Genomic DNA, 13,505 nt, shown 5'->3' with positions numbered 1-13,505 from the left:
TGTGTGAGCTCTCCAGGTTTTATATCTCCTTTTTTCCTGTATTCCTTGCCCAGTTTCTTATCCCTGTGGGGGTCAGTGTGTTCAGTGGGTGCGGTGGGCAGCGCTCGCCGCGATCTTAAAGGGGCAGTACCCTTTATTAATTATTTTGCTGGGGCATGGATTCTCAGGATTGCAAGTTTCCCTCCACCCTGGTGGGGGGCCAAGGGGCTGCTGCTTCCCCCGAGGGGGCTGATCTGGCCACTATTGTGGCAAACTTAGCTGCTCAGGTGCAGATGCTGGTGGCTGATCGATCCACTAAACGGCCCAGGGTGTCTATTTCCTCTGATTCAGAGGGCGATGGGGCTGCTATGGCTGGAGTGCCCTTCTCAGGGTCTCACTCATCCCTAGACCTTGTGGGGTCTGACGGGGAGGCTGAGGTGGAAGGGGTTGATGATTCTCCCCCTGGCTCGTCTGAAGAGCTTGCATGAGTTGGTTGCTTCTATCAAGCAAACACTGCATTTGCAGGATGAACCATGTCCTCCTGCTTTGATGTCCTCTTATGGGACGCAGAGAAAATGCAAAACATCGCAGGTTTTTCCTTGCTCTACGGAATTTCAGCGCGCGGTTGATGAGCAATGGTGCAATTTAAAAAAGCCTTTTGCTGTGCTGAGTAGGTTCAAACTGCGTTATCCCTTTACACCGGCTACTGATGAGCGTTGGTGTGTATCGCCTCAGGTGGATCACGCGGTGGCGATTTTGAATAAATCAACTGCGATCCCTGCTGAGGATACCCCGGTGTGCCGGGACCCGACGGACAGGAGATTGGAATCTCTGGCCCGTCATGCTTATACGGTTGCTGGCTCTATGCTGAAGCCTATTTTTGTTTCCATTATGGCAGCCCAGGCTATTGCGGATTGGACGCAGGTGCTCAGGCGCACTCTGGTGGCTGACTCTGCTCCGCCGACAACTTTGGCTATGGTGGATCAGATTCATCAGGGTGTCATGTATTTGTGTGATGCGGACTTGGATTTAGTCCCTTTGGCGGCCTTTCTAGTGTGGCGGTCTTGAACCATCGCCTGATATGGTTGAAATGTTGGTCGGTTGACCAATCTTCTCGCAAGACTCTGGCAAATTTGCCCTACGCGGGATCCTGCCTTTTTGGCGAATCTTTGGATACTCTGATAAAGGGTATTTCTGGGGGTAAGAGCACTCTCTTGCCCCAATCTCACAAGAATAAGTTTGTTTGTGGTAAGAAGAATGCTTCGTTTAGGCCCTCTCAGGGGTCCTTTCGTGCCTTTTGGTCGCACTATAAGGGCAAGCCCTTCAAAGGCCAAGGCTCCCAGAAGAAGCCGTGGGCGGGTAAGCAGAAGTCCGGCCAGTCCGGATCCGCTGCCCATAACAATGCGGCCTGAAGGGGCGCCCTCACCCGTTTCTGGGGTGGGGGGACGTTTGCTCGGTTTTCTTCAACCCTGGCTGGACCGCATTCGGGACAGGTGGGTTCAGGAAATCGTTCGATCTGGATACAAGATCGAGTTTCTCTCTCGGCCGGCGGGCAGATTTTTCCCCTCAAACCTTCAGCTGACTCCGGAGCGCTTGCAGGATTTGCACCTGGCGGTGCGGGACCTGCGGGCCCAGGGGGTGGTGGTTCCGGTGCCTCATCGGGACAGATTTCGGGGGTTCTATTCCAATCTGTTCACTTTGCCCAGAAAGGTGGGCAAAGTACGTCCGATTCTGGACTTGAAAGCTCTGAACCGATTTGTGCGGGTTCGCAAGTTTCGCATGGAATCCCTGCGCTCGGTGGTGGCTGCCCTGTTTCCGGGGGAATTCATGGCCTCCATCGACTTGAAGGATGCGTACCTACACATCCCCATTTTCGAGGGTCACCAGAGGTACCTTCGATTTGCCATTGTGGAGGATCATTATCAATTTGTGGCGTTACCCTTCGGTCTCGCTTCGGCTCCGTGGGTTTTCACCAAGGTGCTCGCGCCGGTTCTGGCTTTACTGAGAGCCCAGGGCATCTCTGTCTTGAGACGATATCCTGATTCGGTCCGCGACCAATCAGGGTCTGGTGAACGACCTGTCCATCATGATGCAGACTCTGCAGGAATTCGGCTGGACGATAAATTTTCCGAAATCGACGTTGTGTCCGTCGGTTCGTCTTCCCTACCTGGGGATGATTCTGGACTCTGTTCAGGCGAAGGTCTTCCTGCCGGAAGACAAGCTTCGGACACTTCAGTGCGAAGTCAGGTCCCTCAGGGACAATCGGTGCTCGTCCCTCCGGACGTGTATGAGGTGTCTGGGATTGATGGTTTCGGCCTTCGAGGCGATTCCCTTTACCCAGTTTCACACACGGGAGCTTCAGGCAGAGGTTCTGGCCGTGTGGGATGGGCGTCCGCAATCTCTGGATCTGCGGATTTCATTGGGCCGCCACACCCGAAGGGGTCTTTTGTGGTGGCTCCAGTCCCCGGCCGTGTCGGGGGGGAAGGCCTTTCGTCCCTTGTCATGGACGGTGATCACCAGGGATGCCAGCCTGTCGGGCTGGGGTGGTGTTCTGGGCGTTTTGTCCGCCCAGGGAACTTGGTCAGAGGAGGAATCCTCCCTTCCAATCAACATTCTGGAATTGCGAGCGATAAATCTCTGTCTTCTGCGTTGGACGGACAGGCTTCAGGGCCGTCCAGTTTGGGTGCAGACGGACAATGCCACAGCGGTGGCCTACATCAACCACCAAGGGGGCACCAGGAGTGCCCGGGCGGCTCGGGAAGTAGCCGACATTCTGTCTTGGGCCGAGATGCACGTCTTGGCGATCTCTGCAGTTCACATTCCGGGGGTGGAAAACTGGCAGGCGGATTATCTGAGCCGCCAGACCCTGGACCAGGGGGAATGGTCCCTTCTCCCGGATGTCTTTCAGATGTTGTGCGCGAAGTGGGGGTCCCCAGATGTGGACCTGTTCGCGTCTTGTCTAAATCACAAGGTGGAAAGGTTCGTGGCAAGGACGCGCGATCCTCGGGCAGACGCCTCGGACACGTTAGTGACGCCCTGGCATCAGTATCGTCTGATGTATGCCTTTCCACCGATTCAGCTGCTGTCCAGGTTCCTTCGCAGGTTGGCCTCGGAACCGAAAACGGTGATTCTGGTGGCACCGGACTGGCCTCGCCGGTCTTGGTACGCAGACCTCGTGAATCTGGCGGTCGACGCTCCATGGCGTCTGCCTCTCCGAGCAGACCTTTTGTCTCAAGGACCGATATTCCATCCTGCTTTACAGTCGCTGGCTTTAACGGCCTGGCTGTTGAAAGCCAGGTCTTGAAGGATAGGGGTCTATCCCCTGAGGTCATTCCCACTTTGATCAAGGCCAGGAAGGCCTCTTCAGGGAAGATTTACTACCGTACTTGGAAGGCGTATTTTGCCTGGTGTGAGTCCAGGGGGTATTCCCCTCGCTCATACTCGATGTCGAGAGTGTTGGCTTTCCTTCAAACGGGCGTGGACCAGCGTTTGGCGTTGGCCACGATTAAGGGTCAGATTTCTGCGCTGGCCGTTCTTTTTCAACGTCCTGTGGTGTCTAACTCTTTGGTTAGCACCTTTGTTCAAGGGGTGCGTCATTTGGTCCCTCCTAGGAGGGAGCCTTTGCCTCCATGGGATTTGAACCTTGTTCTGTCCGTGTTCCAACATGCTCCTTTTGAAAATATCAGGGAGATCTCGTTGTCTTTGTTGTCCAAGAAGGTTGCCTTCTTAGTGGCGATTACTTCGGCTCGCAGGGTGTCGGAGCTGGTGGCCCTGTCCTGCAGGTCTCCGTATTTGGTGATTCACTCGGATAAGGTGGTCTTGCGACCTAACCCATCTTTTCTTCCAAAGAGAATTTCTGAATTTCACCTCAATGAGGACATTGTCTTGCCTTCGCTTTGCGCGAAGCCTAAGCATCCGAAGGAGGTGGCCTTACATTCCCTGGATGTTGTTAGGGCGATCAGGATTTACCTGTCATCGACTAAATCCTTTCGCAAGTCGGATTCTCTCTTTGTCCTTCCTGAGGGACCTCGGAAGGGCATGGCGGCGTCGGCTTCTACCCTCGCCAAATGGATCAGACAGACCATTGAACAGGCCTATGCTTTGAGGGGGAAGGTTCCTCCCGTGCCTGTGAAGGTGCACTCTACCAGATCTCTGAGTACGTCTTGGGCCTGTCATCATCGGGCTTCTGTGGCCCAGGTGTGTAAGGCGGCGACTTGGTCGTTCGTTCACACCTTCTCCAAATTTTACAAGGTGGATGTTCAGGCATCGGCAGATGCTTCTTTTGGCCGCAAAGTTCTTAGTGCGGCTGTGCCTTAGGGTCCCTTGTTTGGGTCCTTGGCTGTTGGGGTGTTTTTACCCCTAGGTTACTTGTTTTTTCCTGGGTTGTTGCTCCTGTTGAGCATGTTTTCCTGTTGCCCAGTTGGTTCTCTTACTTTGGTAAGGTTCCTTTCTCTGATGTGGGTACTGCGTTGCTTTAGGCGTGGCTGCTTTTTTTCCCACCCCTCATGTCTACACTGCTTTGGGACGTCCCCATTAGTGACGAATATGAAGAGGCGGCGACTGTCGGAGGACGTAAGAGAAAACGGAATTTTTGTAAAATCTTACCTGTAAAATTCCTTTCTCTGAGTCCTCCGACAGTCGCCGCCCCCGCCCCTCTTTTGGGGTTTGTTTGTATACTCTACTGCTATTCTACTGAAACTGAGTTGGTATGCAGGAAGCAAGGAGGTATTGACTGAGGGGACCACCCCCTGGGGGTGGGATATGCTAAAAGCTTTGATATTAATATATTCTGTTGCCTAGCACTCCTACGGAGCAAAGGTCAATAACCCCATTAGTGACGAATATGAAGAGGCGGCAACTGTCGGAGGACTCAGAGAAAGGAATTTTACAGGTAAGATTTTACAAAAATTCCGTTATTTAAATGTTCCTCTGTTAAACCCCTTATTAACCCCTTAATTTACTCTAATCAGCACTAATTAAGTCCATATTCTCCTTCTCCATTCAATTGTAATTTTCCTGCAGATATTTTTTTTTCTATTTTATTAACTAATAGTTAAAGTGGTTGAAAAGTCAGAAGGTTTTTTTTTTATCTTGATGCATTCTTTGCATTAGGAGAAAATTACTTCTGTGTGCAGCAGCCCCCCTCAGCCTCTCTAATACTTACCTGATCCCCACCTCTGTCCAGCAATGTCCACGAGTGTCTTGGTCATCTGAGATTCTCCCTCCTGATTAGCTTAGACACAGAGACAGCAACATTGGCTTCTGCTGCTATCAATCAAAGTAATTCAGCCAATCAGGAGAGAGAGGGGGCGGGGCCAGGCCACAGCTCCATGTCTGAATGGACACAGGGAGCTGTGACTCGATTCCGGTGCAATCACCAGGAGGGAAGGACCAGGAGGACAGAAGAGGGACCTGAGAAGAGGAGGATACGGGCTGCTCTGTGCAAATCCAACTGCACAGAGGAGGGAAGTATAACATATTTGTTATTTTTATTGAAAAAAAAAGACTTTACAATCACTTTAACCACTTAAACCCCAGAGGATTTGGTTGCTTAAAGACCAGGCCCCTTTTTTCAACTTGGCACTGTGTGATTTAAACTGAAAATTGCATGGTCATGCAATGCTGTATCCAAACGAAATGTACGTCCTTTTATTCCCACAAACAGAGCTTTCTTTTGGTTGGTATTTGATTAGCTCTGCGCTTTTTATTTTTTTCGATATTAATAAAAAAAGAGCAAACATTTTGAGAAAAAATGACATTTTCAACTTTGTCTTTTAAAAAATATCCAATCTACTCAATTCATGTCATATATTTTGGCCAAAATGTATTTAGCTACATGTCTTTGACAAATAAAATCTCAATGAGCGCGTTTTTATTGGTTTGCGCAAAAGTTATAGCCTCTACAAACTATGGTGTATATACTGGAATTTATGCAGCTTTTACTTTCTGACTGCCTATCTCATTTAACGAAGTGCTAAAATGGCAGGGCAGTACAACCCCCCCCCCCCAAATTACCACTTTTTGGAAAGTAGACATCATAAGGAATGTTCTGATAGGCATGTTGAGCTCATTGAATATTTATTTTTTTGTCACAGGTGTTTGAAAAATGACTAAAAATATATATATATTTTTTTTTTTTTACACAAAGTTGTCATTGAAATTATATATTGCTCATGCATGCCATGGTTAATGTGAAATTGCACCCAAAATATATTCTGCTGCTTCTCCTGAGTACAGGGATACCACATATGTAAGACTTTTTGGGAGCCTAGCTGTGTACGGGACCCCAAAAACCAATCATCGCCTTCAGAATTTCAAAGGGCGTACATTTTTCATTACATTTTCTATAAACCTATCACGGTTTAGGAGGCCCTGTAATGTCAAGATACCATAAACCCCCTCCCCCCCCCAAATGACCCTATTTTGGAAAGTAGACACCCAAGCTGTTTGCTGAGAGGCAAGGTAAGTCCATGGAATATTTTATATTTTGCCACACGTTTTGGGAAAATTACATTTTTTTTAACACAAAGTCGTCACCAAAAGATAAATTGCTCACACATGCCATGAGTATATGTGGAATGACACCCCAAAATACATTCTGCTGCTTCTCCTGATTACAGGGATACCACATGTGTGAGACTTTTTGGGAGCCTAGCTGTGCACGAGACCCCGAAAACCAATCACCACCTCCCGTTTTCTAATGGCGAAAATTGTGCATTTCACCTACACACTACCTGTCACAGTTTCAATAGCCCTAAAATTTCAAGATAGCACAACCCCCCAAATGACCCCATTTTGCAAAGTAGACACTCCAAGCTATTTGATGAGAGGCATTGTGAGTCCATGGAATATTTTATATTTTGCCACAAGTTCAGAGAAAATTATTATTATTTTACTTTTTTTTTTTACACAAAGTTGTCACTAAATGATATATTGCTCACACATGCCATGGGTATATGTGAAATGACACACCAAAATACATTCTGCTGCTTCTCCTGAGTATGGGGATACCCCATGTGTGAGACTTTTTTGTAGTCTAACTGAGTACAGGACCCCAAAAACCAATCACCACCTTCAGGCTTTCCAAGGGCGTAAATTGTTGATTTCACTCCTGACTACCTATCACAGTTTCGGAGGCCATGAAATGCCAAGACAGCAACCCCCACCCCAAATGACCCCTTTTCGGAAAGTAGACAACCTAAGCTATTTGCAGAAAGGCATGTTGAGTGTTTTGCAGATCTCACTTTTTGTCACAAAGTTTTGGAAATTGAAAAAAGAGGAAAAAAATGCATTTTCCATTTTTTTCTTCATTTTCAAAAATAAATGAGAGCTGAAAAATACTCACAATGCCTCTCAGCAAATAGCTTGGAGTGTCTACTTTGCAAAATAGGGTCTCCTTCTAATACCTCCTTATCCACAGAATTATGTATTCAGGATCTCCTTTCGCCAACCTCCTACTCCTCCTTCATCTCCACAGAATGATGTATTCAGGATCTCCTTCCACCAACCTCCTCCTCCACAGAATGATGTATGCAGAATCTCCTTCCCCTATCCTTCTCCTCCAAAGAATTATGAATGCAGAATCTCCTTCCACCACCATCCTCCTCCACAGATATGTAGGATTCCTTCCACTACTCCCCTCCTCCACAGAATTATGTATGCAATGTTTCCTTTCACTACATTCCTCCTCCAAGCAATTCTTTATGCAGGATCTCTTTCCACTATCCACCTCCTCCAATGAATTATGTTTGCAGAATTTCCTTCCACTACACTCCTTCTCCACAGAATTATGTATGTAGGGTCCCCCTCCATTATCTCCTCTGCAGACCTACAGTATGTATGCAGAACCTTCTTCCACAATCCTCCTCCTCCACAGATTTATGTATGCAGAATAACCTTGCACTACCTCCTCCTCCACAGATTTATGTATGCAGGGTCTCCTTCCACTACCCTCCTCCACATAATTATGTATGTAGGATCTCCTTCCTCTACCCTTCACCTCCATAGATTTATGTATGCAGGATCTCCTTCCACTACCTCCTCCTCCACAAAATTATATATGAAGGGTCTCCTTCCACTACTCTCCTCCTCCTCAGAATTATGTATGCAGGATCTCCTTCCACTACTTTCTCCTCCACTGAATCTGGTATGCATTTTCCATTAGATTTCACTTCTTTGTATTCATGAGAACTAATTGCAAATCGAAGTTAAAAAAAAATCTGGGAGAATAAAATACTTACTATTAGCCTGCAGTTGTTTAATTTCGTCTTCAATATTTCTTTCTGAGAAAAGAAAAGAATTCAAATAAGTGAATATACCTTGATGTTGATGATCTGCACAGAACAATGTACAGTGGTGATCAAAAATTTGGGCACCCCAGGTACAAATTTGTATTAATGTGCATAAAGAAGACAAGGAAAGATGGAAAAATCTCCATAAGGCTTCAAATTACAGATTACACATTCTTATAATATGTCAACAAAAGTTAGATTTTATTGGGGGCGTGGCCAGCGCGGGACAGTGATGGACGCTTGAGCTCTCGCTCCGCCAGCCGACTACTCCATCCAGCGCCATCCCCAGTGACCTGAACAGGATTTTCACATCCATCCGACTCCAGCTAACTGTGGCTTCACACCGCGATGTCCCGCAAGAGAAAGGATGTAAAGGGGCTGAAGAAACTGACGGCGCTCTTCCCGATGCCGGCCCGAGGCGGTCGACAAGATGGCGCCGGCGCTCCGGGCCTTGCCGCCTCGGGGAAGCAAAGGGTCAACTACACTGACCTGCCGGAAGATACAGCCCCTTCTGGCACCCAGCAACCAGGTACCCTTTCTCCTTTCGCCTCGGCACCTTCCAGCCCTGCCTGTACGAGCCCGGCCAAGTCTAAGATACGGCTGGATCCCGATGACAAGGCCTCACAGCCTGGGAGCTCGAGTAACCCTCTGCTGCCCATCTCCCTGGGGTCCTCTCCCTTCGCTGCCTTCCCCACAGTAGGCCAACCTTTCATGGACACTGCATTAAAGGACATGATGTATGCTCTCCACACCTCCCTCCAAGCAGATATAGTCTCCCTTGCTACAAAATTTTCTGCTGAAGTACTCTCCTTAGGGGAAAGGGTTCATTCTGTGGAATCCTCAGTCTCTGAGATTGTAACAACGGTAACAACGGTAAATGATTTGGTGGAGGCACATGAAGAAAATCTGGACGAGTGACAATGGCTAAAAGCTAAAATCGCTCCAGAAGGAATAATCTTAAGATTTGTGGCATTCCTGAGACTGTACTACCCGCTGAGCTACACAAATTTGCCACTGATGCGTTTACAGCTATTTTACCTGGAGCGACCCCCCTGGAACTAACGATTGACCCTATTCACAGGGTTCCTAAACCCCCTTTTCTCCCGCAACATGTGCCACGTGACACGTTGCTCCGTGTGCACTTCTACCAGACCAAAGAAGCCATCCTGAACAAGGCTAGGTCCTTGGGCAACCTCCCTGACCCCTACTCCGCTGTACAAATTTTTGCAGACCTATCTAAACATACCTTGGACACGCGCAGACAACTTTCTACTATCACCAAGGCTCTGCGAAACCACAACCTGCCGTATAAATGGAAACACCCCTCCAAGATTTTGGTGGAGAGGAATGGAGAATCGTACATGATCACCACGCTAGATAGGGGCATATCCCTGCTCCATTCATGGGGCATCATCCCTGACCCAGTGCCCCCCCGGGAGCGAAAAAATCCCCGAGCAGAGTTCCCCCGCAATGGCAATCCATGCCGCAACGCACCTCGAGAGACACTTGATTGACTGGGCTTACAACCTTTTTTTTTCTACGGACCTACCCCTTTTTTTTCTGGAGTCCTGTTCCACCTTCAACTTGTCGTCTAGAGGCGTTTAGCCCGTTTGGCTGTTGAACTGTTCTCACCCCCGACTGGAGACGGCTACCCCAGCCTATGGTTTCCTTCCGCTTTTATGTTGTATGTTTGTACTGTCTGGTTTTGTGTTGTTCCCTTTCTCCCTCTTCTGCAGGTGTAACAGACTCTGATCTGCCTCGAGAAGATGTGTCTTCCCCCAGGATCTCCGGGAACTCCCTCAAGCTCTACAAATCTGCAAGATCCCTCTACAAGACTACAGGAGACTGCAATGACAGCTTCCGACTATTCACTCATCCATCTAACTATAATATGTCCACCGATGGTTCCGTGAGTACTGATCCCTCGCACTCATTTCCACACATGACGGTTAAAATCTTATCTGTCAATGCCAACGGCCTCAACCACCCAGCCAAGCGCACTTCTTTGTGGCGCACTGCCATTAAGAACAGAGCTGACATTGTTTGTGTACAAGAGACTCACTTTCTAGACCAACATGCTCCCCTTTGCTCCCATTAGGACTACCCCACGTTTTTCACGGCCTCTTGTTCTAAGAAACGTAAGGGAGTACTTTTGGCTATACACAAGGACTTGGATTTCGATTTAATCACCTCAGTTACGGATGCCAATGGCAGATACTTGATCATAGTCTGCTCCATAGATGGATTTACAGTGACTTTGGTCTCTATATATGCTCCCAACGTTCACCAACTCCGGTTCCTGAACAGAACTATGACAAAAATCTGCTCGGTTCAAAAGGGTCCCTTGGTGCTGTGTGGTGACTTTAACCTTCCCCCAGACAGAACAGTGGACACTTCAGTTATCACCACCAGATGCCTACCGTCCTTGCAAAGTTTTATCCACAAATATGATCTATATGACGTCTGGAGGTGCCACCATCCCTCCGATAGGGAATTCTTCCACCACTCTGTGGTGCATAACACATATTCACGTATTGATGTCATTTTGTCTGATTTGACTTTACTCCAAAGGGCAGTGGACTCAGAGATAGCCCCGATCACATGGTTCGATCATGCCCCAGTGAGTGTTGAACTCTCACTGTCACAAAAACCCACATCGCCAAAACCCTGGAGAGCTAATGCTGCTCTGCTCAAAAGACCGGACAATGTCAATTTTCTAAAAACCTCCCTAATCAAATTTTTTAAGACCAATCAGGGGTCGGTATCTGAATCCACGACTCTTTGGAATGCCCATAAGGCATTCAGCAGAGGGGTACTTATTCAATTGCAGCGTAGAACAAACAGGAAATGTTCCCAAATTGTAGATAAACTCACAAAAGACATCGCCGCTCTGGAAACCCAGAACCAGACCAACCCCTCCACAGACTTAAAAACCCGACTCTTGACGCTCAGGCGAGAAGTCCGATCTCATCTCCTAGACACGTACGAACGGAATCACCAAAGAGCCAAAGCGACGTACTACGCCACTAGCAACAAGGCTGGCAAGCTTCTGGCAGCCAAGCTTAAAGGCCAACGTACCAAAACTAAAATCAAATACATCGTCCACCCCCATACGAACGAACGACTGCACGACCCTAGGGTCATTGCCAACGCTTTTAGCAGCTACTATAAATCCCTCTATAACTTGAAGGATTCTGTACCCTCTCCCCCCACCACCGACCATATAAAGCAGTTTCTAGATAGTATCACACTGCCTTCTCTCTCGCCCGTACAAGCCACGCAACTTAACACCCCCTTCACAGTAGAAGAAGTTCAAGCAGCCATAGCGTCCTTGCCAACTGGGAAATCCCCTGGCCCAGATGGTCTGGTACACGACTACTACAAAACTATGACAGACATACTAGCGCCCCATCTGTGCGCGGTGTTCAATGACGCCGCAGACACCTCAGCTTTCCCGACGGAGATGCTTGAAGCTACCATCGTAACCCTCCCTAAACCGGGTAAAGACCCGTCAACCCCACAAAATTTCCGACCCATCTCCTTGCTCAATTCAGATATAAAAATTTATGCCAAGCTAGTCGCTAATAGACTGATGCCACTGATGCCAAGTCTAATAAACAAAGACCAATCAGGATTCACGTTAGGTAGACAATCTGCTGACGCAACCAGACGACTTATAGATGTTATTCACGCTGCACACTCCACTAGAATGCCTTCTCTGCTCCTCTCCTTGGATGCAGAGAAGGCATTCGATAGAGTCCACTGGGGATATCTCCAGGAAGTGCTCCGCAGATTTGGCATAGATGGTAGAATGCATGCAGCTATCCTGGCACTATATTCCCACCCAACGGCTCGAGTCCTGGTCGACACATCCCTTTCCTCCCCTTTTCATATCACAAATGGTACACGGCAAGGGTGCCCCCTATCGCCCCTGGTCTTTAATTTAGCCATTGAGCCCTTGGCCCAAAAAATTCGTACAGACCCCTGCATCACCGGGATTCATGTGGGACCTCAGGAGCACCGCATCAGCTTATTTGCTGATGATGTTATCCTGATGGTATCAAACCCAACATCCTCCCTTCCACGAATTAAATCTATTCTTACAGAATTCGGGGAAGTCTCGTTGTACAAAGTAAACGAGTCTAAATCGACCATGTTGGACCTAGGTATCGACGGGATAACTAGAAACCTTCTTACCAGATCGCTTCCATACAAATGGGCAGACGACGGGGTTACGTACCTAGGCATAACCCTCACCAAATCCACCAACCTCCTGTTCCAGGCAAATTTCCTCCCCTTCAAATTCCAATTATCAAAAGAACTTCAAAATCTAGCGAAATTTGAGTTGACATGGTCGGGGCGACTAGCCGCCTTCAAAATGTGTACACTACCCAAACTGCTATACCTTTTCAGGTCAATTCCCATCCCCATCCCCAAGTCGTTCCTACAAGCATTGCAGTCGATGGTGTCCCGCTATCTATGGCAGGGAAAACGTGCCCGTTGTGCGCGGGGGATACTGATGAAATCTAAGGAAGCAGGGGGGGGCCTCTGTGCCCAACCTGGAAGAATACTATTTAGCGTCCGTTCTTTCGCAACTTCGCCCATGGTTCCAGTGCTCCCCAGATACTGTCTGGGGGAAACTGCAACAACATCTGTTCCCTCGCAGAGATCTCACCTCATGGTTATGTAGTAGGCAAATTGGGGTTTACCGGTGCACTTACCTCCGGCCGCCAGAGCTTCGATCGCGGCATGGCTGCGCTTGACGCACTCAAGATGGAAAACATACCCCGCTTACTACTATTTCTCTACCTCTACTTAGCCTTCTTCAAGTAGTCCCAGATATGAATCTGAGTCAATGGGCGAACCATGGCATCACCACTCTAGACGCCCTCTATACAGGAGGTGCCCTTAAAACCTTCCCACAGTTGTCTTCAGAGTTCCATATCCCCAAGACTGAATGGTACAGACACGTCCAAATTAAGTCCTGCCTGCAGCGTAACCCCCAGTACAGAGCCACCATCCCAAAGAAAATTTGGGAGTTCCTCACCTCCCCTTCTCAGAAAGCGAAGGGGATCTCTACTATATATCCTATTTTAAGCGAAAAGAACGTCTTCACCAAGTCTCCTCCCCTGCTCAAATGGGAACGAGATCTGGGGGAGACCTTCTCTCCTCAACAGTGGTCCAAGGCCCTATCCTTGAGCAGCAAAGCCTCCCTGAGTGCCTCCATTAGAGAAA

Source organism: Pelophylax lessonae, assembly GCF_965119305.1.
Source record: "Pelophylax lessonae genome assembly, chromosome: 4".
Classification (NCBI taxonomy): Eukaryota; Metazoa; Chordata; class Amphibia; order Anura; family Ranidae; genus Pelophylax; species Pelophylax lessonae.
Note: the sequence above shows the minus strand (reverse complement) of the source record.